The sequence below is a fragment of the Notamacropus eugenii genome, chromosome 2 (assembly GCF_028372415.1).
Source record: "Notamacropus eugenii isolate mMacEug1 chromosome 2, mMacEug1.pri_v2, whole genome shotgun sequence".
Lineage (NCBI taxonomy): Eukaryota > Metazoa > Chordata > Mammalia > Diprotodontia > Macropodidae > Notamacropus > Notamacropus eugenii.
In genome coordinates, this window is record NC_092873.1 from 206438366 (window position 1) to 206466115 (window position 27750).

The window sequence follows — 27750 nt, forward strand, 5'->3', positions numbered from 1 at the left end:
ATCCTTAGAAACAGAAAGACTTGGGTTCAGGTTCCACCTCTGACAAATTTGAGCAAGTTACAAGTAACATCTCAATGCTCAGATGTATAAAACAAATAAAAATGGGCCACTAATCTTTACACAAGGAGTGGATCACACATTGACTTAGAAAATTACATATTAATATTATCTATATTTTATTGTATTTTATTTATTTTATTAAATATTTCCCAATTACATTTTAATCTGATTTCTAAGCACACTAGGAAATGTTGTGGACCAATTGTGCTGTGGTGATACCTCTGCTTTAGGCAACTCACTAAGATCACAAACTGGTAAGAAGATACTGACCTCCATTGGTTGAGGGAGCTTTCTCATTGTGGAGCTGTCCCCTATATCAATGAAACCCAGGTCTAGTCTCTCTCCCTATTCCATTGATCCCCTAATAATGTCCCTGCTTTACAGGAAAGGAGGAAAATAAAATGGAGTTTGGGATAGTTCTAATTCCTAGAAAACAGGAATCCAGATCAAAGTCAGAGCAGACACAACCATTAGAGACATGCCTCCAATTGTCCAAACGCAAACATTTTATATAAGAAGTTGTCAACTACCCAACCTTCTACTGAACTCCAGATTCCATTAGCAAAGACCTTGGGATATAAGCTAAAACTAGTCTGAATATCTTGTAATTCTTTTTAAAATATGCTCTGGTGTGATAAATTCTACCCTTTAAATTAATCTGGCTAAGATTTTATTGTAGTGCTCCAGTACGCCTGCCTCAATTCGTATTGAATTAATGCTTCCACTGTACACTCTGACTCTGATTATAGCAGAGTTCTGAGAGAGCCATGAATAAGAGCAGAAGCCTAGCAAAAGCCTGTATAAATAATGTGCTTTAATAACATTTTTATGAATTGGACCTTTAAGCTGTCATTATGGCATATCTGTTATTCATGGTGAGTGGCAGTTAAACTAGAGTTGTTCATAAGAATCCATGACCCTATACATACATTTGTCTCTCCACTTTAGGCTCATTGGCAGCAGTATAATTAGCCTTTTCTCTTCTAAAGGACACAACAATTTAATTACAAGTTTCTTAGTTTTTTTTAATTCTATACATGTCCTTACTTCCTCTCACTATTTTTTCCTAAACTATATGCCAGTAATAGTTTCCCCTCCCTTTCATTGCTTTTCCTACTTTCCACCTTGTCACTCGTATCCAATTTTGCCTTCACCCCTTCTACCAGCAACTTTCCTTATTGTATGTCAAATAGCTTCAGAACAGTTACTGTAGTTGGCTAGTAAGCTATGTTTTCTGGGAGTTAGTAATTATGTGCAGACCTAAGATGTCAACAGATTACCCCACTGAAATTCCTTGGCAAAAGCATTTTAAGTCATGAGAGTGATAACTCTGTCTGGCAAAAGATCACTAAGAAGAAGAAAAAATAGACTTGTTGGGAGGGAAAGCGTCTCTGAAATGAACAGCTCTAAGCAACAAATATGTTATTAGCTTTTGCATAAATTAACATCAGATGAAAGAAAAAATTAAATGACTTACTTTTACTTCCTAAGCCCTCACAATAGGCTTTTCTCCAGCTTTTAAATGTAAAAACAACAAAAGGTCTTCAAAGCCAGGAAACACACAACAGTTAATTACAAATGAAAAGATTTAAAATACTGCAAGTTCCCAGTGAAACTAGGAAACAAAGGCAAAATGTTTTTACTCCTACTATCTTGCCTCATTTCCCCTCGATCCTTCCTAGCTTGGGGGTGCTCTGTAATCATAGTTGGAAGATCCATTCTTTTTTTTTCCTTTCCAAAAACTCAATATTCGTTATTACTATTATTATTTTACTTCCTTAAAAATAGGTTTTACTATTTCCTTTTGTTCTTACAGCATTTACTTCCTCCTAATCATTGTCTTCCTTAAGCCCTTTTTTGTAAAAAAAAAAAAAATGGTAAAAACCCATTGACACAGATCTATATCTGACATTATATATTATATCCTACAGCATACCTCAAAGTCTTTACTCAAAGGTGGAAAGTATGTTTCCCTAGCAATTCTCCAGGACCCAGATTGTTCATTATGATTTATCATGGTCTCACCAATTTTTATTGTTACTATTTACTTCACAGTTAGCTAATAAACTATTTCTCACTATGTACCAGGCATTGAGCACTGAAGATACAAACAAAGAGAAAGACTCTCCTTGCCCTCCCACAGTTTACACCCTGAAGGGAAGAAAACCTGAATACAATTAGGTACATATAAGAAATATACAGAGAAAGTAATTTCACAAGGCATTTTGTACATTATTCTCATGGCTTTCATTTCTTGCCTTGCATTATTTTATAAAGTACCTCTGTGTTTCTCACGTGTTTCTCAGAATTCCTCAGATACTTCATTTTTATGCTGCAAAGATGTTGCCTTGCACTTATATACCATAGTTTGTACAGACATTCCCCTCTTGGTGGGGGAATTTTGAAAAGTTTTGTTTCAAGATACACTCTTAAATGAGAAGATATACTCTTAAATTAGATAGATATGCTATCTAATATATACTCTTAAAAGTATATACTCTTAAATTAGAAGATAAACTAGCTTTAGTAGTATAAATATAAGCATACTGCTCCTTACTTAACCTAGGAATTCATTTGTACAGAGGTCAATCCCTGGTAGCATGAGTGAACATTTTAGTGCCAGAAGAGGTTATCATAGTGTTCCGCTCTGACATTAACTTTTTTTTTTTCCTGAAAGATATTCAGGGAAAAAAAGTTGATGTCAGAAGCAATGCGATCTACAATAAAAATCTGAATTTGATCCTATGTCTTTCCTCAAAATGCATTTACTGATCTGACCCAGAAGAGTAGGTCTTCTTAGGGTTTTCTTACATAGGGGAAAGGAAAGAGTCTTGCTGCATTCCATGGTTAGAAAATTTTGAAAATTCAAAAGCCAGGGAGAGACAGCAGGAATAATATAATGAATCCTGGCACTGGGAGTTAAGAAGGAGCCATTAATCTTAGTCAAGTCTTAACCCCCTCTGGGTCTCATTTTCCTCATCAATAAAATGAGGAAGTTGGAGGAATCTATGTGATCTTCAAGACTCTTTCCTGCTCTAACATATGTTGATTCTAGAAACAAAATAAACAAAGCCTTGTCCATGTGAGAATAGAATTTACCTAACCTGGAGGACAGGGAATATTTCATTTTTATCTTCATATGCCCAGTACCTGGTACCTTGTCCAGCCTGTATTGAGCTTCTATTGGCAGCTATGTGGTAGAATGGAGAGAGCATGCAATTTAACGTTAAGAAGACCTGAGTTCAAGCCTATTTTTCAGCACTAGTTCCTGGGCTCTGTCTCAGTTTCCTCATCTGTAAAATGGGAATAATAATACCACCACCTATCTCCCAATGTACCAAGGGTCAGATGAGATAATATATGCAAAGTTTTGTTTGTTTTTTAATAAACTGTAATCACTGTGCAAACGTGAGCTACTAGCTAATGTTATATAATATTATGAGGTAGCAGATAGAGCACTAGATCTAGAGTTGGGGAGATTTGAGTTCAAATCCAGCTTCAGATATTTATTGGCTATGTGACCTTAGGCAAGTCACTAAATTTCTGTTTTCCTCAATTTTCTCAGCTGTAAAATGGAGATAGTAACTGCACTTACCTTGCAAGGTTGTTGTGAGGATTAAATTAGACAAGCATAGTATCTGGCACATAGTAGGTGCTAAAAAAATGCTTATTCTCTTCTCTTCCACCTTCATCACTATCACCATCATCATCACCATCAACTAAATTACCACTTTCACCTTTCTTTGCCTTTCAAAATCACCATAACGAAGTTCTCACAAATGTAACTGTGTCCTGTAAAAGACACTCCAGGTAGCTCAATGAAATTGAATGAATTCTGCCCCAGCACAGAGAACTTCAAAGAACACATCTTTCTAGATGTCAGTTATTATATACAAGGTTGCATAGTGAAATATAAACCAAAGTTCAAGAATAAATGTGTAACCTTCAACAAACCCTTTAAGTTATACAGGTTTTCTCAGGTTCCTCCTCTTTAAAATGAATATGTTAGGTGAGAAGACCTTTAGAATGATAGGATCACAGATCTATAGTTAGAAAGAACCTCAAAGGCCATCTGGTCCAATCTTATTTCACAGATGAAAAAAATTGAGGACCAAGGAAGTTAAGGAGCTTGCCCAAACTAGGACCCTTTTAGCTATCAAATTCTGCGATTTGTGATTACAGACCTCACATCAAGAAACAGATTGAGATAATCAATGTTGTAATAGATAAGAGACAACAAAATGTAGTGGAAAGAGCTCCAAAGCTCTAAGATGATCCTGTGACCTGGAATAAATCATTTGTTTCTCTGACTCTCAGATATCCAACTATAAAATGGAGATGGTAACAATAGTTGTATTATCTAGTCCACAGGGTTATTAATGATGATAACTGTATATTGTTTTACATTTTGTAAAGTGTTTTACAATAGTCATCATATTTAAGCCATGCGGTAACCTTGTAATGTCAGTGGGATTTTGTGCAATATTGTCTCCCCTAAATCTAATTCATATGTAAGTCAAGACATCACCCCATGATGTCACTGGTCCTTTTCAAAAATGAACAAACAACACGTAAGGATAGGGATTGAAGCTATGGTGTTACTGACAGGGAACTTCCATGGGAAAATTCTCACTCTACAAAGGCAGATGAGTTGTTTTCAATTTGGGCCCTTCATGGCCTCTGGAACAAACTGTTCTCATCCACCCATTCTGCCGAGGGAATTCTTCACATGCTTGGGGTAAACATCCCCTTAATTCACTGTAATGGTTGAAACCTGTTGGTTATCCTCAACCTGGTTTAGTTGGTCTGCCAAGATAGTTTTACTAGAGTATGGCTACTGCACATACTACAGCTTCTTGGATCCACAGGTGAGTATTGGGTGAAGGTGGATGCCAAAGGTGGATCAGCCAGTCTAAAAAGGGTTTGGCAAGCCCTCACACCAGGGGTGTTAGTCCTCCCTGAACACCTCCTAAAGCCCCATATATACACCCATACACAAAAGGCAGATAGCTAGTAGGTGTCGGCAGCAAGACAAGTTGTGATCATCTTAGTTTTGAGACCAGCTTTTTATCTGCTATTTCTCTCTCTTAATTCAATTACAAACATTCATTATCTCTCCTTTCTTTTTTCCCCTTCACACACATACTGAGGAAAAGAAAGGAATAAAACCTTTCATACATATATAGTTGAGGAAAATAAACTCCCACATTGGCCAAGTCTAAAAATGTGTCTCATTCATATTGAATCCATCAACTGTCTGTTAGAAGATGAATACTACTCTGTAGCTTCCCCATACAGGTATTATTATCTCCATTTTGTAGATGAGGAAACTGAGATTCAGTGACTTACCCACAGTCTCACAGCTATTAAATGACAGAGGCAAGATTTGAACTCAGACCCTCCTGACCATGAGTTCAGCACTCTCAGACCCTTATGTCACGTGACCTCCTTATTGTGACTTTCAAATGAGACAATTTACATAAAACACTTTGTAAACCTTAAATGGATATAGAGATATAACGTATAATTAAAGTGAAAATGAAATTATGTAGTTTTTCCTCTGTCACTGAAAGAAAAAGTCCATGAACTACATGTATGGAAACTGCAGAAAGAACATTGTGTTTTGTTCCTTTAGTCACAAATGCACTTATTTTAAAATAACCTTAATGAAACGTAGATTGGACAAAAGCTAAAAGCATTCTACCCCATTTTTCTTTGAAAGAGCAAGCACTGAGGCTAGCAAAGACTTTTAAAAGTAGAATATGCTTTGTTTGTCATGCAAACAGTTAGAGAAGTTGGTTTCCTGTCACCAGCTGAGATGGGTAAAGGAGAGAGAGGGCTTATTTGTTTGTTCCTCTTATCCAGCCTAGCTAATTCAGTCCTTTTACTTCATTATATGTCTTCCACATACTCCCTCCTCACCCCATCTTACCCCAGGCAGGAGACAGGCTGTTACTATGGATTTTCATACCTGTGAGGATATGAAAGCTTGGAGTTGGGGCCACAGGAACTACTTGTGCCTTCCTTTGGACCAATGAGACAGTAAAACAGAGGAATGGAATTAGCACAGGGGGCTGGCTCTCCTCTTTTTTCCCAAGCTCAGGGGGAGGGTCCACTGCTGTAGCCCCATCCTTGAGGCAAGACGGTGAAGTTTTCCATCAATGAATTTGGCCATATAGGAGCCTGGTGACCAAGGCTTCATTCATTTCAGGCAGAATGGATGATGGGACCATCATTGACCCCTTTGTTTACCCCAGCTACCTGGCTTATATACTCCAATATGATTCCATCCGTGGCAAGTTCAGGGACATTGTCAAAGCTAAGAATAGAAAACTGGTGATCAATGGAAAAGGCTTCACTATATTCCAGGAGCATGATCCCATCAATATTAAATATATAGATGCTGTAGCTGAATGTGTAGTAGAGTTCCTTGGTATCTTTACCATCATGGAAAAGGCCAGGGCTCACATGAAGGGTAGAGCCAAGCATGTCATCATCTCTGTCCCTTTTGCTGATGTTTCTCTGTTTGTGATGGGAATGTACCATTAAGACTAAGACAATTCCTTTAACATTGCCTTTAAGATGCCTCCCATGCTATCAAATGCTTGGATCCCCCTAGCCAAGGTCATTCCTGACAACTTTGGCATCGTGAAAGGACTTATGACCATAATATATGCATTACTGCTTCCCAGAAAACAATAGATGATCCCTCTGACAAGTTATGACATGATGGGCATTGAAATGCCCAAAATATCATCCCTGACTGGTACTCTTAAGGCTCTGGACAGGGTTAATCCTGGACTGAATGGGAAGGCCACAGTCATGGCCTTCTGTATTCCTACTCCCAATGTATCAGTTGTGGATATAACCTGTCACTTGGATATAACCTATCTGCCAAACATGATATCAAGAAAATGGTGAAGCAAACATTAGAACCCTTGAAGTGCATCTTGGGCAACACAGAAGATCAGGTTGTATCTTGTGATATTAATGGTGATACCCATTCATGTCAGAAAAGTGGAAAGCCATATATCTTCTTCTCCCTATCCCTAACCTATCTCTCTATACTGGGGATCTCATGCCACATTCATAGTTCTTTCCCCAAGGCTCTCCTGTAGCAGAGGGGAGAAATACAGAGTCCAATGCTATATATCAATCATAAAATCAATATATTCACTGCAAAACAAGAATAAAAAGAAGTTGCATTGGACTAGAAATTGGGAAATGGGTTTTAATCCTGCCTCTGCTATCACCTAGGTGAACAATATGGTTAAGTTCTTAATTTTCAGAGTCTCAGTTACCTTGTCTGTAAAAATGAGGCAACTGTATGAGATTGTTTCCATAGTCCCTTTCTGTTCTTGTAAGGTTATAAAAATGTGATTCATATTAAGAGGCAGTGTGATATAATGAATAAGAATCCATTCTTAAAGTCAAAGAACTGAATTCAGGCCTGGCCTGTGACACATACTATGACCCTGAGAAGTCATTTAACATCTCAGTGTTCTAGGAATAGGGGATTTAGAGACATTGCCCTTAATACTGTATATGGCAGAGAACTAACTGGTAGACGAAGTTCTTCATCAAAACCTCCCAACATCATTTAAAGCACAAATTTCATCGCATTGAATCTTGTTTGCAAAACTATGCTAACCAAAAGTTACTGTTGAGTTTATTGACAACAAATTTTATTTGCATGTGCATGTATGTGTCTACATATATGTATGTATTTACATAAGATAGATAGACATACATATATATGTGTATGTATATGCACACATACATACTTATGTGAACACACATGCACATATACAATTCCTCTAAAGTTTTATATAGTATGGAATATAGAGTAGCTAAACATAGAACATGTAAAGTAGCAATAAAAAAGTTAAAAAAACCCTTTTTTTGTGATCATTTATATAATCAGAAGGAAGAGAGGGAGATGACAATAGTAGTGATTGTGACTTCTGACCTGGGAATACATCAGCATGAGAACTCCTTCCACTAGAATGGAAAATAAACTGCATGTTCTCTTATTCTGTTCAATTCCTATCCACGACTTTCATCAAATCCTCCTTTGGCAACCACCCAATTATTTATACTCTTTCCTCTTGTAATTTTATTCTTTCATAGTCACCAGAGCAACATTTGGTCAGTCCATCTGTTACTTTTCACTCTCACTATAGGATCAACCAGTCTTCTTTTCTAATCATATATGCATTTGACGTTTTCTTTTACACAACTTCTTGCTGATAAGTCAACATTTGCACATATATACTAAATGTGTTCCTTTGTATTGTCCTTTAGGTCCTCTACCATTATAATTGGCTTGAGATCATAACACAAGGGACTCCACTAACACAGATATAAAAATGACACAATTCCTTCACTTAGAGAGCTTGCAATTTAAAGGATGGGGAATTTTTAAAAGTCTTACATAATAGGGGGTTTGGAGTCAGATACCAAAAATTCAAATTCTAACTACAATACTTACTACTTTCTATATATCCCAATAAATTCTCTTAAACTCTCCAGGCCTCAGCCTCCTTTCAGCTCTAAATCTATGATACAACGACCTTATGTGAGAGGGACAATGGAGAGATTTAGACAAAATGCCTTAAAGAAAATGGAAGGATAGAAAGATACATCACATTCAACTGGAAGAAGTCTTCATGGATGAGGTAACCACTGTATTGGGACCAGAAGGAAAAAGAAAAGATTTCAGTAGGCAGAGATAAAGAAGATAAACCTGTGTAGCACATATTCTATCCATGTCCTTCAGCTGACCGTGGTTCTCATTATATGAATGGCCCATCAATTTTTTTTCTACTTCTGCATTTCTCTGATGATATGCTTCACAACATTTCTGGGTAATTTTTCATTTGTAATGTTGCAGTCCATTCACCCACCATGTGCCTTTCTAATGCCCTTGGTTGATCCTCAACTTCAGGTCTTTGGAGACAATTTTATTCTGAAATTCACAGCCTTACCAGAAAAATACTTGTGTTAAATGAGACATAGTACAATTTCCCAAAGACTCTTTCTATCTAGTTATGAGTCCAGGTCACTATTTTTACAACACACACACATACACACAATAAGTGTATGTGTACACAATAAGTACATAATGTTATATACAGACAGGCATGTAAATTTCCAAGTACATCCATGTCATAATCCAGAAAAATAAGAATTTATTTTTGATGCTTTTTGGCTGATTATGATTCTCATTTAAGAATATTTCAATGGCTAAGGACTCAATGCAATCAGTACAATGTATTCCATAAATAGGCATATCTGGATGATTTCACCATTTAGTAAGAATCCTTTTTCAAATTAGACTTTGTACTGGACATCATTCATGATAACGCTAATTACTATGGTTAGCATATTTCTATTTTGTGTCTTCCTTGATTTTCTTAATTAGAAAGGTAAGAGATTCAGACTGAATGTATAAACCTGGAAGGCAACTGCATAGAGATGGTAATAAAAGCCTTGGAAGTGTAGGAAAGAATGTAGAGACAAAAGAGGGACTTTAGAAACATAAACATTCAGAGTCAAAGACTATTATAATAATAGTGTAACAATAATAAGACTTAATAAGCAAAGGTTATTAAGAAGTGAATAGACAGGAAAGAGATTACACAATGACAAAAAATGCCTCACTGAAATAATTACCTATAAGATCATACATTGTAAAGGGTAAAACAAACTGAGAGCCAGGTTAGATTAAGAGGGAATGAGGAGTCACAGTCTGTGATAAAAGGAAGTCTCACTGGGGGCAAACAACTGGTGGAAGAAGTGGACAGAAAAGCAATCCTGATCAGAAAGGAAAATTTCAGGGTCAAATGTAAGTGACTATATGAATGTGAGATATTAATACCATTACTGAATAAAAGAGAAGGAAAGTAGAGAGATGTTCTCATTTTCTTATATAAAAATGTGGACAGCTCTACATTTTCAAAGCATGATATGGGAAGGTAGACTAGATGTCAATTTCATCATATTCTTTCTTCTCCCTCTTCATTCTGTGTCTTACTCTCTCTAGAGTTGGGGAGGATAGAAGCAGCCACAAGAAAATGAAAATCTTTCTCAACTTTTGGGAAGTGTAAATATGTGTAAATTAGATCAAATGAATTAAATTTGCTAAAATCTTTACCCCAAACTTACACAGAAACCTTTTAGATCCATTTTCAAAATACTACCTTAATTATTTCTCCTGTATTACCCTTCATTTCTATATACTAGTAAATTAAGAGAATATACTAATAAAATAACAGAACAGAAGAAACTGAAGTATATGATGCCATTCTAAGCTAAGCCTAGCTCAGGTCAGTTCAGTGTTTCAGGTTTAGGATTGAAATACAATGCAACATTAGTCAACCACAAAATGCAATAAAAAGCAATGTTATTTAAGAGAAGGTAAAAAAAAAAAAAGGATATAGTTTCTAGTTCTCTTGTCTGCTTCTGCTTCTACCCTGACAAGAAAGCTAGATGAGAAAGGTATTGAGTAGTGGGAATTCATCTAACCCTCTATATCATGAGCTCCTCAAAGATTGGAATTGTTATGCCTCAGGCACAAGAAAGCCAGACAGACACTTCAATCTCAATTCTGTTATACCAATAGAAACTCAAGGATTGTCTCCCTGTCCCCTTAAAGACAAACCAACTCGAAGGCACCATTCCTATCATACGTGCCAATACAAGTATCTTAAAAAGTGGGGAGCAAGCAATATTTTTATTTAAAAAAAATCAACACTAATATCTGTCTCTTTAAAATCATATTGTTGTTCAGTCATTTTGAGTCATGTCCAGTTCTTTGTGACCCTATTTGAGGTTTTATTGGAAAAGATACTGGAGTGGTTTGCCATTTCTTTCTCCAGCTCATTTTGCAGATGAGAAAATCGAGGTGAACAGGGTTAAATGACTCTCTCAGTGATACAGAGCTAGTAAGTGTCTGAGTCCAGATTTGAATTCTGGGAGATTAATCCTCCTGACTCCAGCTCACTGCATCTGGGAGGGACCTGAACAACAATAATAATTTTAAAAACACCTAAAATATATGTTCCTTTTTAAGTACAGGAAAATACTCTGTCTATAATTAACTTCTGGGATTTGGGGGTAGGATGGGAAAGTCCTCAGGATTTATCTGAGGTATGGATAAAATAATTGATTTGCTTTGTTTTTGTACAGTCCTTCAGTTATGTCCTATTTGTCATGACCTCATGGACCATAATCCACATAACTAATAAGAATCAGAAGTGGGATTGGAATACAAGTCTTCCCAAATTGAAATCCAACATTTTATCCACTACAAGAAGCTAACTCTTAAATAGTATGTGAAGGCAAAGTCCATCACAGTTGTAACTTTTTTCTTTTAATACTAGAGCATTTGCATGTAATTCTGAAATTAGAGACATGGTACATAGTGCAACTAATCTAAATACATGCATGTATATTCATGCTACACAAATACTTTTATGTTTAAGGAGTTTATACCAACAGAAAGTAAAGGAAACTTACAAAAGAAAAATAGAAATTAATTAGATGAGGAGCAAGAGAATTATGTTAAATGTTAAAAAATTATGTTAAATATGTTAAATGTGCTAAATGAAGGACTTATGAAAAAGAGCCTCAGAATCTTGGGAGAAAATCAATTTCCCTAAAATATCATTATCCCAATAGAGAACAAATATATATGGAACAAAAATGTCCCAAACTTCCATATTCAATTTTGGGAAGGAGAGAAACAAAAAGAGATGCTTAATGAAATGTTTTTGCTTATTTTTTCATGCTGAGCCCAATACCATTGTGGCAAATTAGACAGAGAATTATGAGATCATTTTATTACAACTTGTCTACATTTACTATCTTCTCATAACTAATGCTTGTCTTTGGGAATTATTGTAAAGAGTGACCATTATAATCTATAGATTTTGCCTTCGGACTCTTCCTCAGTTTCTTATATCTATGCAAACCCTTTTCTAGATTATCTCAACACTGTCTTTCTGCTCCTTCTGTCATCAAGGAAAGAATCTGATAAAATAATTCAAAGTAAGGTGACTGAAAGCAGTTGAAATATCACAATTTCAGAGATGTATTCACCTTTTAAAAGACAAACCCTTAAGTTAATAAATGGGGCCAGATTCTGGTCTAATATAAACACATAATATAATAGAATGTGATATGATGTGATGTGACATGATATGATAAGATACGATATATTGGTAACATGTAAGTTAATAAATGAAATTAAGACTTTAATGGGGGCTAGCTAGCAGGAAGCCAATGACCTTTCCCATTCTAGCACCCTGGCAAGCTTAGTATTTGTTCCTGTGCCTTTCTCCATTTTATTCATTACAAGGGAGATCAAAAGAAGGTGTTAGTTTAAAAGTGGGAAGTCTTGGATCCATATAACTATTGATAGTTTATTTTAAGAGCAACTGATAGTATTATTAAGTAAAATAGGATTTTTTGCTATTTTTCATTTAGGATAATTAAGAGGTATAAGTCCTCTATCTGTTCCAGGATTCATGGCCATTTAGATTGTAAGGCCAAGGATCCTAGAAGGATGGATTGTAAAGGCAAACAAAGTAAGATCTTTTGCTGTTTTTGTTATAATCAATCAAGTGCCTCTGATTGAATCTTTTCTTTATCAACCAAGAGTCTTTACTAGGAATAAAGTACAGAAATAAGAGTTTCTTTAACTAGAAACAGTATATATATATTTGCATTGTTAATTTTTAATTTTAATGTGATTAAAGATCTTCTCCATCCATTAATGGGCCTGCCCATTAAGAGGAGTTTGATTAGTGAAGATTTGTAGGAAGGCCCATACCTTTTGTTAGTGAGTCACTGGTTCTCAAGGGTTAGGACACCCTCTGGCTCTAAAAAAAGGTACGAATACTCTGAATTGAGGTTTTATTTGGGATTTATTGGGGTTTATTGACTGGAAGTTGTTTGTTTGGCCAGGTGAGACTGGGAAACCACCAAGGAGTGCCACTCCCCGCTTCTCTGTCTTTGAAAACCCAGATGTTGGTGCTTCCCTGTCTGGTAACTATGGTCAGATTGTTGGATATAGCTGTTGACTTGTGATATATGTACTGAGTATGGTCTGACAGTTGGAAGCCATGACTGTTGATCTTTGATTTCTCTATATTTTCTCAGAAGTTCAGAGTGCTGATTTTTCCCTCTAAACTAGGTGAATGACATATGTGATTGATTAAAGGAGATTGTTAACCCTTCAAAAGTTGCCTTTCCTTTTATAAATGCAGATCTAAGAACCCTGTGGATGTCAGGGTGCTTACTGATACACTGATAAAACTAATGCAGTCTAGATCTAGCTTAACAATCAGACTTAAGCAAAGAACCACAATTAATTTCTTATTCTAAGTTAAAATAGGTGTTTTAATAGGCACTCATCTATTAAGTAAGTAGAAGTTTAAAAGAAAATAGAATTGAACCTGCAGATCCTTAGTTTCCCAGAATTGTTCTATATGTCCAAAAAGAAAAAAAGAAAAACAAAATCCTTGTTGACAAGGCCAAAAATTCCCATCTGGAGAAGAAGAATTCATTTTAGCCAACTCAGAGAACAGACAGACCTTAATGGAAGAATATTCACTGAAGCTTATTTGCTACTTCAAGGACTATATTGGGACTCTGGCTTTCTAAAAGAGTTAAAATTAATCCCTCAACTTTAAAGCAAAGTTTCCTCTTCTTTCTCTTACGCATGTAATTTCTGTGTATGTGTGTGTATGTGTGTGTGTGTGCGTGTGTGTGTGTGTGTATACTTGCATGTAACCTGGCTCTTGTAGTTCTGACTTTCTATGAGAAAAAAGGGTAGAAAAGGAAGACAATATCGTGTGGGAGATGAATGGATATTAGAATTGCTAAAGGCATTGAGCAGTTTGCACAAAAAAAAAAACAAAACAAAACAAAAAATCTTGTGGAGAATAAGGAACCTTTTAAAATTAAAATTAAGAAAACAGAAATTATTTTTCTGAGAAATATTGTAATCCAGAAAAATATAATTAATACTAAAAACTAAAATCATAAAAAATCAGTTTAAGAAAATTATATAACTCATGTGTCACTAATTTCTCTCAACATTGAAATCATAGTAAGGAAAAAATTGCTATACCCAAAAGAACCCAATAGAGTTAATAAACTAGAATCTTACTCTTCCTGTTTCTAAGTTACCCACATATTTTATTTGTGATTTGAAAGGAAAGCATTAATAATAACATATCCAAAGTGCATGCCTTGCCAACAAGACTTAACTATCGTTTAGAATTCACTTGAGTTCCAAGTCACCCAAGTAAAACAGGCTTTCAGGAAGTGACACTTTTAACATTGTTATCTAATCTTATTCACACATGGCCTTCCAGGCAAAGGTAGAAATAATAGGAAGTTGATTCTGGAAGCTCTCTGCCCAGTAGACACAATTAAGAAGTAGAAAAAGTAGCATTCTTAAATGGAGAATGGGGAAAGAGTAGGGAAATAACACAAAAAGTTGAATGCAGCATTGGTAGAGAAATGACTCAATTTTAGGGTTAAATGGTATCATTAAAATTAATACCAGCAATGTTTAATAATTTCTCAAACTGACAAAACAAAGGTGATGATAAAACAGAAATGTTGATTCTGTTTTGCCAAACAAGTGAATTTCTTATGGTTTTTTTTTCCCACTGAAATTTCTGAGTGTTAAGAATCTGAAAATTAAAACTAGTATTCTCCCAAATTTAAGGCTCTCTGGTTCCAATTAGGCCGAACATATTATAAAAAGGAGTGTTTTTGACAGGGTCATCTTAAATTTTCCTTCCAAATTCATATTGAAGAAGATCACTGTACTTTTTCATATAATAAAAATCGTTCTGTTCTAAATATATATGAAAGATATAAAACTAGAGTATTGTAGTTTATTCCAAACTATCCATCACTAAAATTAACACAAATTGCATTTTATTAATTTTTTCTTACAAAAGTTTTTTTTTTTTTTGAGAGTTCTTGTGGTTGATTGAGAATAGGGTTGGGACCATAAATTATGTGTATGTGTGTGGATATATGTGTGTGCATGCATTTATATCCATACACATACATGTATTCATGCATATACAAATAAATTCAATTTGATCAAAATAGAGACTAGAACTATCTAAGACTTCATTCTAACTGAAAAATAGGACTGTTCTTTTTCATATTAGACACTCACTTCAGTCTTTTTTTAAACCTGTGACTTTGTCACTTTAACAGATAAGCACATATCTCTGCTTTAACCAAATATGGAACAGATAAGAAAGTGTGGGGAAGTCACTGAGGTCGCTACATACCCTGAGATTGTATTCATACCAAATTGCCTGATTTGAGCTTCAAGAAGTCAAAGAATGACCCATAATTTCTGGAAATCACTGACCAGGAGAAAGAGGACTTGTCAGACAATTTGACACACTTGGTGGAAATATGTAAGTTACTTGGTCAGCTGAACACTGTTCAGGTGACCCCTAGACTTCTTGCTAATTAGCTCCTTTGAGCAACTACCCATTTGGTTGAAGATTTCCTTTCTAGAAGTTTTACTGTATGAATCACAACCATCATGTATTAATTCATATTTATTTGTTTACTTATTTCTGAAGAAGTATGGCAAGCTCTTGCCAACGGGGGCTTTTGGAAAAGTCTGCTTTAATATAGAAAAATTTATATGAAGTGCTTTGTAAGCACCAAAAGTCTATATAAATGTTCAATATTTTTTCTCCTACTCCCATCCAAATCTTACTAAGAACCTTTATTTTGTACTTTTCTGATACGTGTAAAATAACAATAACGAAAACTAAGAAAAAAATTTGGCTTGAAAAGTAAACCTAAATTTTAACTCATTTTATTTGTCTAAGATCACTCCTCCACATTTTGAACTTGAGAGGCTACTCCTTTTGTTAACTAAAGGGACTTGGGGCTCCTAGGGCTCGTAGTTCTGCAACACAAATGAACTGTGAAATTATTTCATTACTTGAACTAAAATGTCAAGGACTCTGTAGGACATGAAAAAATTGGGATTTTCCTCCTTAAGCTAAGTTATTAGCACCTACGGAAAAAGGTTTGTTTTTAATTCTAAATTAATGTTTGTGTGACTAAAGCATTATCTTAATGTTTTTGCTGCCTTACAATCCTTGTGAATCCAGACTCAGAAATATGAATAACTTCATGATACTTTGAAAATAATCATTTCTATATCCATACTTTTATACTTAGCAGAATTCTTTTTTCCCCTCCCAAGTCTTTTCACATTTCTAAAATCTACCTAATTATTACAAGGCTTCAGAGTTTCACAAGGAAGCAAGGTCCTGTTCAAAAGTCACAACATTTCAAGTTCAATTTTTTCATTCTGTAACAAATACCTGGTATTTGCATGTGACTTTAATTTACTCCCCCACCTCAAACAAAAACAAAATATTCACTAACTTTTACTTTATTTTGATTACAACGGATCACCTCTAACCCATACAAAATTGCTCCTACTTAAAATATTTAGACAGCTGAGGAGAGAGGGATTTTCTTCCTTCCTATATGAATGACTGTCAGTTTCATTTGATAAATACAGAATATATTTTAAACACAAAATTATATTTCTCTATTGTGTTCTGCAGAGGAACACAAGATCATAGGTTCCACAGAGAGAAAGGACCTTTCAGCTGTTGTTCAGTCTTTTTTATCAGTCATGACCATATTTGGGTTTTCTTGACAGATACTGGAGTGATTTGCCATTTCTTTTTCAAGCTCATTTTACAGGTGAGAAAATTGAGGCAAACAGGTTTAAGTGACTTGCCCAGGGTAACACAGCTAGTAAGTGTCTGAGGTCATATTTGAACTCGGGTCTTCCTGACTCCAGGCCCAATAGTAAATTGAAATAGGATTTGAGCAAAAGTCCTCTGCCCACATATGTTGTGTTTTCTCCATTACAAGTTGAGATGGGCTGTATACCATTTGGGAATGAAGTCCTACGTCATTTTGCTAAGGCAGCAAATAAATGTTTAAGAATGAGTGCTTATACACTTAAGACTTTAGTAGACTTTAGTCAATTTTTTCTCACCAGATTTGGAGTTAGAAGATCGTTGTTTGAATGCTGGTTTTGTTTCTTACTATCTCTACCTCTCAGGAAGTCACTCCTAATCTCTAAGTTTAAGTTTCCTTATCTATAAAATGAGAAGGTTGGACTGGATCAAGGATTTTTAACTGGGGTCTGTTAATCTATCTATGAATTTCAGGGGGTTCATGATAATCACATCTTTATTTCAATATAATTATTTCCTTTGTAATTCTGTATATGTTTTTGCTTTTTTTAACAACACAATTCTGAAAAGGCATCCTTGGCCTCACTAGATTGGCAAAGAGATTCATGACACATAAAAAGGTTAAGAACCACTGAGCTAGAGGATCTTAAGCAATCCTTCCAGCTCTGATTCTTGTGACATCAGTTGATTTCAGCCAGTAGACAACATTTCTCTCTTCTGTTCAACACAGTGCCACCAGCCATCACACATCCCCTTATACATTCTGAAAACTCTGCTGGGATAGAAAAGTGTAGGGCTTCTTTGCAAGGCTCCAATATGCTTCTACTCTGACCCAGGTAGGAAAGGAGCTCAATTCTTTGGAGAGGTAGTGAAAGCAAATGAAATGAGGAACTCTGGGTTCAAGTTCCCATTCTGATCTATTATTAATTGTACGATCTTGGCGGAGCAAGGTCTTTTATTCTGTCTGCTCCTCGGTTTCCTCATCTGCAAAAATGACTCTCTCTCTGCATGTGGGTGTGTGTTCATATATTATAGATATTTACACACACATACATACATGTACCCATATACATACACACATACATATACATATATGTGAAAATTTCCAAATGAGTTCAATATAAATGTAATTATGATTACGACTCCTCCACTAAAGTTCTAATCTAGTTCATCATATTTTAGGAAAACAGGCTTTTTCAAGGAAGCACAAACTCTGACAGGTCCTTCCAAGATAAGGTTTGTAACTATGCCAAAGTACAGTTCATGAGTGTTTGTCATAGGCAGACTAGCCTCATTAAGTTTAAATAGGCTTACATTTATTAGTATGACCACCAGGTAATTGTTAGTTACAATTCTCTCTGTCTCTCTGTCTCTCTCTCTTTCTCTCATTCTTTTTCTCTCTCTCTCCAAATAGAAAGATAGGTAAGCAAATAAGTAGATAAGAAGGAATGTTTTTATTTTTTCCTAATAGTTCATTTAGACAAGTTTGAAGATTTCCAAAGGGAAGAAACTAAGGGAAAATAGAAAAGGACGCATTTTATAGAGTAGAGCTTCTTGATCCAAACTTCACTAAACTTTAACCTTTAGATGCCATAGTATATACAGATGTCATAGTATATATAGATCACCCCATTCCTTTCATCTTTTGAGTAAAAAAACGCTGCAATTCAACCTTTGTTTTCCCCCCTGTTGTCCCATTAATTTACTCTGAAGCAAAACCACAACCCAATTAAAGCTTATTTTATTATTCTTCACCTGTTGTCAAAAAGTCACAGAATTTTAGAGCTGGAAGCAAACTTAGAGTTCATTTTGCCGTTTCTGTCATTTTTCAGTTGAATCTAACTCTTCATGATCCCATTTGGGGTTTTCTTGGCAAAGACACTAGAGTAGCTTGCCATTTTCTTCCCTAGCTCATTTTATAGATGAGGAACTGAGGAAAGTACGGTTAAGTGACTTTCCCTGCATCATACACTAAGTATCTGGGGCCAGACTTGAACTGAGGAAGTTCAGGCCTACTGCCTTATCCACTGTGCTTACTTAGCATCCCCTCAGAGGTCATCCAGTCCAACCCATAGCTAGATAAAAACCTCTCTTAAAATATCCTTGACAATGCAGACAAGCTCTGCTTAACCACTTCCAATTCAGAAGAACTTTATATACCTAAGACTGTTTATTTCACTTTTTGATAGCTCTAATTGTTGGAAAGTTTTTCCTTAAATCAAATTAAAATCTTCCTCTCTTCAACTTCTACCCATTGCTCCCTGTTCAGTCTTCTAGGGCCAAGAAGTTCAAGTCTAAAGACAATTATCATGTTTCCCATAAGTTTCCTCTTCTTGCTAAATATCTTCACATTCTTTTAATCTGATCTTCCTCTGGTGTGTTAACCATACCTTTCACCACACCACCCTAATCACTTTCTTTTGATTGTTCTCCAATTTGCCAGTCTTCTTACTGATTATAAATACTGTGAGAAGCCTCTTTTAGAAAGACGGCAGGGGCTCTTTTTTGTTTATTTTTTTCAGAAGGCGTATGTTAAGAAACATTTATTAAGCACTGCATACCTTGTTCCAGACACTGTGCTAAGTTCTGCATATGTAAAGACAGATGCAAAAGTCAGTCCTTACTCTCATGACACTTATAGTTTAATGGCAGAGACAAGATACAAACAACTAAGTACAAACAAGCTGTACCCATGATACACTGGGCATAATCAACAACAGAGAGAAGGCACTAAAATGAAGGAGGATCAGGAAAGACTCCTTTAGATGGTGGCATTTTAGCTGTGTCTTCAAGGAAGTCAGAAGAACTGGGAAGAGGAGATGAGAAAGCAGAGTATTTCTCACATGGGGAAAAGCCAGTGAAAATGCCCAGAGCTGGGAGATGCCTGCTTTGAATATTACTTTTCTCTGTGTGTAGATTCCCTGAAACTATCTCTATTACTTCTTGGCTGCTTTCCAGACATCTTTAGCACAGGTAGTAGAAGTGATGGAAATGCCATACTAGGTATGTTCACTTAAAGTAAACATGCCCTGTCTCCTTAAGATTTAAACATTTCTTTTCTGGAGCTGAACTCGACGGTGGTCTTGAGAGTCCTGGGGCTCATTTACACTCAGCAGAGAGAAAGTTAGGATAACAGCAACATACTATAGAGAAAAGAAAACGGGACCAAAAAAAGAAGGAAAAAATATCAAGGAAGCAAAAGCTGAGAAAGTAGCAATGTGAAAATTGGAAAGACAGGTACTAAAGCAACATTACTATTGCAAGTAATTGTTTTCAGTTCACAAACAATCACCTAATAGATAAATTAAATAATTAATCAACAGACAGGATTGTCTCTAGCTACAGGCAGGAAAGGTATAGGTGATATCATCTGAAAGGCTGCCTCCATGATAAAATTTGAGGAGTTGTACCTGCTCCATCAATTCTTTCCCTTCAGTTTTCTAGTGAAGTCATTACCCCTTCCAACTTGGTCCCAGATTCCCTCATTTATTCTCATTACATTGGGTCTGACAACAGAAATAAGTATATCAGTTATTCATGTCCCATAAATATCTAAAACTCAAAAACTCTAAAACAGAGCTCATTATTATTTAAAAAAAACTAACACTCTCACTAACTTCTTTTTTTCTGTCAAGGGCACCACCATCCTTCCAGTCTCCGAGATTTGGAACTTCAGTGACTGCTTACTCTTCCACACCCCCTATAACCAATTATGATGAGCACTGAATATGGACAAAGCCATAATGATAAGCCAAAATTTGCCATTTCTACCTCCACAGCATCTCATAGTCTAACCATCTCTCAACTCATACAATTACTCCCCTTGTTCAGGACTATTGCATTACCTCTTACCTGACTTATTATAAGATATCCCAAACCCTCGGTGGTCTAAATTTTTTTTTCAGGGGCGGAGAGTCAGTCACATCTCAATGACTCCTGCACATCTATCACATGCAGCTAAACAAAGTAAATCAACAATGTTTTTGTAGTTCCATAAATTTTTCTGGTTCTGCTCACTTCACTGTAATATGAATTGATGTAAGTCTTCCCAGGCTTCTTTGAAATCATCCCCTTCTTGGTTTCATATAGCACAATAGTATTTCATTACATTCATATATTATAATTGGTTCAGCAATCGCACAATTGATGGACTCTGTTAGTTGCAAGCTAAACAAATGTGAAAAACTTAAAGACCTCTTATCGATGTAATAATCATCCTTGATTCTAGAGGACTAATGCAGAATACTATCTGCCTTTTGATAGATGGTGGACTAACTATGCAGAATGAGAAACACATCTTTGGACGTAGTTAATATGGAACTTTGTTTTCCTCCAGTATGCCTATTTATTATAAAACTTTAGTCTTTTATTTCTTTTTCTTTCCACCGAGTAGAAGAAGAATACATGCTTATTAATTGAACAAATAATTAAACACTACAGCAAACAAACGCATCAATACACTGGTTGTGTCTAATAAGGTGCACCTTATTCTACACCAAAAATTAAGTACTGAAAGGCTGAATTCTATCAATTTTGATGTTCTTACTATAAATAAAATTAGAGGAAAGAATGAAGTTGAATATGAATAGAAAGGTTTCTCCCAGTTTCTCCTTGTCAAGTTAAAGAAGCTGATAGAGTAGAATTTATGGTATATTCAGAAGCAACAAGAGATATTATTTAATGGAATATTTGGCCTTTACATATTATAGCACAAATGGTAATTATTTGCAAAAAGTGGATACTAAGGAAGAAGTCATGGGCAAGTTCTTCAAAAACAAATAAAACCTTGACAAAATCCTAAAATGAATATACACTGTTTTTTTTGTGACCTCAGTGCAAAGATTAAAAATAGTGATGTGGCTTTTGAGAATAGGCAGAGTAAAAAAGGAGTATATAGGATAAACTGGGAAAATAGGGTGGAAAGGAATATATAGTTGGCAATCATTACTGTGGAAAAAAAGTTTTTACAATGAGTTTCTCTGATAAGGATTTCATTTCTCAAACATATAGAAAACTGAATCAAATTTATAGAAATAAGCCCAATTCCTCAACTGACAAATGGTCAAAGGATATGAACAGGTAGTTTTTAGATAAAACAATCCAAGTTATCTGTAGTCACATAAAAAAATATTCTAAACCACTATTGGTGGAAGAGATTCAAATTAAACCAACTCTGAACTACTACCTCACACTTGTTAGATTGACTAATGTGACAGAAGGGGAAGGTGATGAATGTTGGAGGGGATGTGGGAAAATTAAAACACTAGTGTACTGTTGGCGAAGTTGTATACTGATTCAGTCATTCTAGAGAGCAATTTGGAACTATTTCCAAAGGGCTATAAAATCACGCATACCTTTTGACTAAGTAATGCCGCTGCTGAGTTTATATTCCAAAGAGATTAAAAAAAAAACAAAGGGGAAAATGCCCTGTGTGTACAGAAATGTTTATAGCAACTCTTTCAGTGATGGCAAAAAAAAAAATTGCGAATTAATAAGTTATCCATCAATTGGGGAATGGCTGAATAAGCTGCTGTGTGTGGCTATGATGGAATACTATTGTGCTTTAAGAAGTGATGAGCAGGATGCTCTCAGAAAAGCATGAAAAGACTTACATGAATTAATGCAAAATGAAATGAGCAGAAGCAAGAGAACATTACATGTAATAACAGTAATATTATATGATGACCCAGTATGAGTAACTTAGGTATTCTTAGCAATACAATGATTCAAGACAATTTTGGAGAACTTTAATGATGAAAGGTGTTATCCATATTCAGAGAAGGAACTGGTAGAGCCTGAATACAAATCAAAGATACTTTCTTTTCTTTACTTCATTTTTCTTTTATTTTTTGTCTGTTTTCTTTCACGGAAATGTGTTTTGCATGACTACACATGTACAACCAATGTTAAAATTCTTGCCTTCTCAGTGGGGGGGAAGGTGAAGGAGGGAGGGAATTTGGAAATTAAAATTTGAAAAGAAATGTTAAAATTGTTTTTTACACATAATTGGGAAAAATAAGATATTAAAGATATTAAATAAGAAAAAATAGAAAGAAAATGGTGAGGTAGAAATAAATGAGAAAACATAACTGGAAGAAAGAATGAAAGAGGTCTAAAGTTCATGGATTAGATAGATTCCCTCCCTCACATATCTATATTAGGAAGATTTTCTTCAATAGCAAAAAAATAATTGCAGGTAACAGGGTGGCTGAGACTGGTAGATCTCTTGAGGCTTTAAAGTTCTAAGCTTCAGTGAGCTATGCTGATTGGGTGTCTGCACAGTTTAGTATTAATATGTTTAGTTCCAAACGTTATCCAGGTAAAAGACATATGGAGTCCCCAATAACATCACAAGCAATAAGCAGACTGTATTTTACCAAGCAGAACATAATAAGTTATCACTATTAAAGATATTTCTGTATCCATTTTGAGGTTACAGTTCATTGTAATGACTTTTGAGAAGTTTTCTTGTATTTCTTGCTAATAATCTTTATCCCACTTTCTACCTTGAATGCACTTGGGATGAATTTCCTTAGCTAGATAACTGGCTAAGGTTTTTAAAAATTAGTTTAGCCTCCATGTCTTCTCATTGCTTTATGAGATGATACTGCTTATAGTAAAATATCATCTTTGCTTTTTCATAAGATTTTGCAAATGGGTTTATGGAATAACCTAATGTTACTTTTTTTGGACCTTGTCTCTCTGAATTAGGTAAATGAGTCAGATGTTTTCAACTAAGGCATTTTGGGGGGCTCTTTGACCTCTTTGTTGTAGATAAATAGATATACATATGTGTGTTTTATTATACCTAATATTATGTGTGTATCTGTGGAAAGACACACACACACCACACATCACACACACACACACACACTCACACACAAACATACAGGGTGTCCAAAAAATATTAGTGGAATTTCAAGTCTATATGTGTGTATGCATGATGCATACATATATATGTATATATATACATATATATGTGGTATATAGTTGTACATATGTGTGTATTTGTGTGCATGTGTGTATGCAATTCTGTATTTGCTTGTATTTAAGGTACTAAATATGAAAGAATATAGCAATTTCATTTGGAGAGTTTTATAAAGTTGTTGGGTTCTTGTTTTTTTTCCCAGAACTTCACTTCCTCCTTCCCTTTCTCAACACATACAGATGTTTTTTATTCATTGATTCTTTTTTTTTTCTGGATATAATAAAACCAATGTATAGACTAAGTCGTTATAAGTGAGCATTCTGCATAAAGTTCTATTTGGTTCTATAGCTATAATAAAACAGGTAGTTTAGAGGGAAGGATCCAGAAACAAAGGAGATAAACAACGAACTGATATTTTGTAATGAAAAGAGTAGGAGAGAAGAAAAGGGGGAAACGATGGCCAATGGAGAAAAGGGGAAAGAAAGTGCTAAGCAGAGAATGGAAGAATTATGAAATAGAATAATTGGAGAGAAAAACTGTATGTGGACATTTTAAGCATTTCAAATATTTCTACATTTTTAACTGTAAAGAAAATTAAGCTTGAATGAGCATTTCCTTTATTTTGGAGACTTCTAGAAAAAACCAACTGATTGTTGAAACTAGAAATTAAGAAATGTGGATAAAGAAATGATTTTTCCCATTAGCAGCTTAAATCACAATCCCATTATCCTGAGCTAGCCTCTCAGAGCTGTAAAATGACAAAAAATGAAACTTGTACTCTTTGATCTCTGGGGTTCCTACCCACCCTCAGATTCTTAAGTTTATTTTTAATACCAACATGAAACTACTGCCAAAATTAATGAATAGTGAAAGAAATGTTCTTGTACTTACCTGTTTAAGCTGAATATGTGTCTGACAGTATGCCCATTAACATGAATAGAGGCATTCTTGCCTATTTTGCCATCCCAAACACAGAGAAAAACATTACTTCTGACTGGAGTTGGATAAATACTATTGTCTATTAGCATTGATGAAATAATCCAGCACTACATTTATCATTTATTATTTTATGTTCTTTGCTTTTCATCATACATTTCACTGTCTTCCACCTTAAACAAAGCCAATGTGATATAACAGAAAGAATGATGGACTGAGTAAGACATTTGCTATTTGATTGGGGAAAATCACTTAATTTTTTTTGAGCTTTATTCTTCTTATGCATAAAATGGGGGAGAAAATGAGATATCTATGAAGTACTTTACAAACTTCAAAATAATATGTAGCGATGCTATGGCTGTTTTTCCTGCTGCTACTTCTCCTCCTCTCAATGCCATTGTATCATACACAAAAAAGTATGCAAAGCATTTTCAGATCTCTGTACAAATGTGATATATTATTGTCATTATTAGCATATAAAGAAGTGAACAGAAAACTTCCCTAAGTGATAAAAAATAGAAGTATAAAATAAACATTAATATCTCTTACATAGCCACCTAAAGATCCACATCATGATGTAACACATAGACCATTGATCTTATATGACTTTGGAAACTTGTTATTCTTAGTCTGGCATAACTCCTTGATGGAGGTAAATTATGTAACTCACAGACTAAGATTTCATTCACTAGTCACTCTCCATCATAAGACATTTTATTCAAGGGACATACATTTCTAATTGCAAAAGCATTTAATTAAAATGTGAAAATGTAAATAACGCCAAATACGCCATTCTGTGCAACCATGCACAGAAGCAGTAATACAGTGTTACAGTTGGATGAGTTTGAAATATCATGTGAATTGGTTGCATCTTTTCTTTTCTTCTGATAGCTTTGTGAGGAAAGTTAAAAGTAACATAGCACACCCTGAGAAGTAGAATGGCCCTTGAATTGAATGTGAGAATTCTTGATTATACTTTTATCACTATTAGGTTTGCTAACCTCCCTGTCAGAGCATATCATGAATTAGAATGAAATAAATGGAAAAATATAACCAAATATGAATACGTTCACTTAATAGACAATAGTTTAAGTCAGCATTTAATATTTAAAGTGACATCAACTTGTATTAACACAATGGATATGGGTAGTCCACAGTTTCTCCAGTCTTCTGTTGAAAAAAATTTTATGGTAAAGTTCATCTGTATTCTTGCTACAAAGGTAGGATTATGGATGCAAATGAATTGTTCTTGGAGTGGCCAGATCTCTGGAGAACAGTGAAACGTACAATGAAAAGTAAAGAACATACTGATCTAGGAGTGACTTGAGTTCTAGGTCTAACTCTGGGAAGGGTGTAATTGTTCCTATAAGCTAGGAAGACCCCCACTTTGAGTGGGTTATTATTAATAGGAACTATGATGAGTCTTTTTGGGAGGCAGACAGAGAAGCATAAGGAATCTGTCTATTGACTGCAACTAATCTTAAGTGTAATTTTGCATCTGTATGCCTGATTTCTGAAACTTTTGATGCATTAAGATAAAATTAGTACTATTGTCTCTGAGAGTTCATTCTAAACCAAATCCAGAATCTGAGGACCTGGAGGGATAATTCAAAAGGTGACAAGGTTTTTGATTCCAAGTTATTTATATAGCCATACAAAAAACCCATTATTATAAGTAGTTTCTATTACTTAATAATATAGTAAACTAGCAGTTTGCATTAACATTAGACTTTGTTCACTACATATCACATAGTACATATCATACTTGAGTTCCTTTTCTCTCTTCCCATCCCCCAATCAAACTTTCAAATTTACTTTTATCCTGGTCTTGAGAGGAAGGTCAGGCTTGTGCCTCAAGAGGGATGCACACAATCAACCTCACTAAAAACAACTTGATTAATACTAAATATGTCCTGCTTCCAAATCCATTATGTTAATGAAGTTACAGACTGCACATCTGCATGACTGGAGGCCCTGACAAAGCCCATACTCTAATACAACTTGAAAATAGCTCTTCCTGAGGAGATCCTCAATGTAAGCACCCCAGGTGAAAAGGCTTGCCTTTCCTCATAGCAGTAGGAACTTATGGCAATTGTGGACATTTCTGACTATCTTCAAAATACTTTCTGGCATAAAGTGCAATTCCTGTTATTCTTGTCTAATTGAAAAACATCAGACTCTCAAGCTGTGTTTTGAGCCATCCTAATTTCAGTTTAAAATGTGTAACTTAGAATATACAAGGTTTTGTGGTGACAAAATACCTTACATACATTATTTTAGTTGATCTCCACAGTTCTCCCCCGACGTATCCCAACTCTAAAGCTCAGGGAGGTTCAAAGTCCTGACCAAAGTTGCACAGGTCGTAAAAGAAGAGTCTTAGCTCAAATTTAGGTTTTTTGACTCCTGGCAGTACAGTGGTTAGAGCACTAAACATGAAATCAAGAAGATCTGAGTACAAATTTAGCCTCATACATAGATTATCTGTGTGATACTGGTCAAGTCTGTAGTAGCACCTACCTGCATGAGTTGATGTGAAGTTAAAATGAAATAATATTTGTAAAGGTCTTAGCACATTGTGTGGTACATGGAAGACACTTTAATAAACAGTTTACCTCCCTCCCTTTCTCTTCACACTCTCCTACACTGTCCCTCTAGTATAGGCCTGACTTCATGACCAGATAATCAACAGGAATTTTTGAACTAAAATAGAAACTCTAAGAAATTTCTGTTACTAATTTGAATTTTTCATAGGTTTTATTTTTAAAGAAAAAAACTACAACTGACTATTCAATCTGATTTCACTACAATTTCTTTGCTCATACCAATTGCTGTGGCCTCTCCCCAAAGCACTCTGAGCTATCAATGTCTTTTAATATTTTAAATGTTTTCATACCTCTTCTATTTTGATACTTGTATATTTTAATACTTAAGAAAAATGACTAAGTTGTAGGAATTAAATGCCAAATTGGGCTAATCTATAAATAGAACAATGGCAACTAAGGGTCCCCATTTGACAAATAACAACCTTTTGCCAAGTGACAGATT

The 27750-nt window shown here is 35.1% G+C and overlaps 1 protein-coding gene and 1 long non-coding RNA gene across 19 annotated transcripts in view; one reads left to right on the top strand and one right to left on the bottom strand.

Annotated features, from left to right (window-relative positions):
* TRDN (triadin) overlaps positions 1–27750 on the bottom strand; it is a 561781-nt gene that overhangs the window by 310414 nt on the left and 223617 nt on the right. The window lies entirely within an intron of this gene.
* LOC140526742 (uncharacterized) overlaps positions 15394–27750 on the top strand; it is a 66994-nt gene continuing 54637 nt past the window's right edge. For all 4 annotated transcript variants that reach the window (XR_011974507.1, XR_011974508.1, XR_011974506.1 and 1 more), the window contains exon 1: positions 15394–15518. This is a non-coding gene — a long non-coding RNA (uncharacterized lncRNA). The remainder of the gene's footprint in view (positions 15519–27750) is intronic.